This window comes from Austrofundulus limnaeus, unplaced genomic scaffold, assembly GCF_001266775.1.
Source record: "Austrofundulus limnaeus strain Quisiro unplaced genomic scaffold, Austrofundulus_limnaeus-1.0 Scaffold171, whole genome shotgun sequence".
Classification (NCBI taxonomy): Eukaryota; Metazoa; Chordata; class Actinopteri; order Cyprinodontiformes; family Rivulidae; genus Austrofundulus; species Austrofundulus limnaeus.
In genome coordinates this window covers 1,194,351-1,195,705 of record NW_013952573.1, presented here as the reverse complement: position 1 = coordinate 1,195,705, position 1,355 = coordinate 1,194,351, and the positions used below count along the sequence as shown (strand labels likewise).

General features: G+C 37.1%; 1 protein-coding gene across 1 annotated transcript in view; it reads right to left on the bottom strand.

Annotated features, from left to right (window-relative positions):
- nxpe3 (neurexophilin and PC-esterase domain family, member 3) overlaps nucleotides 1-901 on the bottom strand; it is a gene marked incomplete in the record, with an annotated part of 19,750 nt that extends 18,849 nt beyond the window's left edge. The window contains 1 exon segment of the mRNA XM_014017548.1: nucleotides 768-901.
- Nucleotides 902-1,355: the final 454 nt, after the last annotated feature.

The window sequence follows — 1,355 nt, the reverse complement described above, 5'->3', positions numbered from 1 at the left end:
GTAGGCCGTGGACGTCACAAGACATTATACAGACAGGCTCTGGTATCATGGCTACCCATGGTTATACAATAGCAGCTGCATTCTGACGTGATAAGCTCTATGTTTTATATTCAATTAACGTATGATCCGATTAGTCGACTAATCGAATAAATAATCGGTGATTAATCGATTATTAAAATAATCGTTTGTGGCAGCCCTAACTATGAATAAACAAAGCATCTCCAGGGAAAAGCAGGGGTGTTGTTGCTGAAACTGGTTTCTAGAAACACAGAAAGAACAAAAACAACTGAAGATTTCCTAAATGCCAGGTTTAACACTAAACACAGCCAACTGCTGTCTCCACAGGAGTAATTAACACTGTAATACAGAATATTACTGGATCTGTATGGTTGTCTTCATCCTCCTGTGTGTAGTTTAAAGGCAAGTTGAAACCGTGGGAATTTTTTTTATACTAAGTGTTTGGTCAACAGAGACCTGCTTTGAACGTCGTAGCAGAAATGAAACAAGCAGCTTTATCATTCYTTGTTCGACGGATTTGATTGGATAACTAATAAAATAAATAAAAATGATGATATAGTAGCTTCGGGCTCATCTTCAGCTTGATATCGTTAGTGTCATCTGCTAGCTGTCACGTGATCGCCTCCAAGAAGCTATCAACAAAGAAAGGCGACAACTGTCTAAAATGTCAATTTAACAAAATCTTTCTTTTAATGTGCAGAAACATCAGGTGTAAGGGCGGTGTTGCAGTGCGGTGCTAGCATACTTACAGTTTAGCGTGATGTCGGACCGTTAAGGGACGCACCGAAATGGGAACAGCAGAGAGGCAACAACGCCTGGGACAGATTGTATCCGCCCCGAAACGCATCCTCCGCGGACACAGACAACCCGGGATGAGGGTGGATGTTTAGTCCAGCTCTACTGCGCCCTCTAAAGGTCGTCAAAACTGAGAGCTAATTTTACTATCTTGGCTATTTGACTCTTACAATTAATATAAGACATGCTACAAAATTGCATTATTTTACATACTGTACAAAAATACTATTTTAAGTTGCATCCTGGCTTTTAAAAAGCTATAAGAAACTATAAGCATGACATTTATTCTGCACAAATTTAATATTTTGATTTGAAACTACTTGATTTACTTAATTGTGGAAAATATTTGAAATAAGTACACCATGTAGAAAAAAATTGTCACGATATATCTTAATGCAAAAATATAAAATAAACCAGTGTGCTGGTATTAAATGACTTGGCTTTTGTTAAAAAAAATCTTTTTTTATAACTTGATGTCTTTTGGGGGCCTTAAAATCTAGTAATTTTAAGTAGATGTACTTCCTGCTCAAGTCTATTAATAT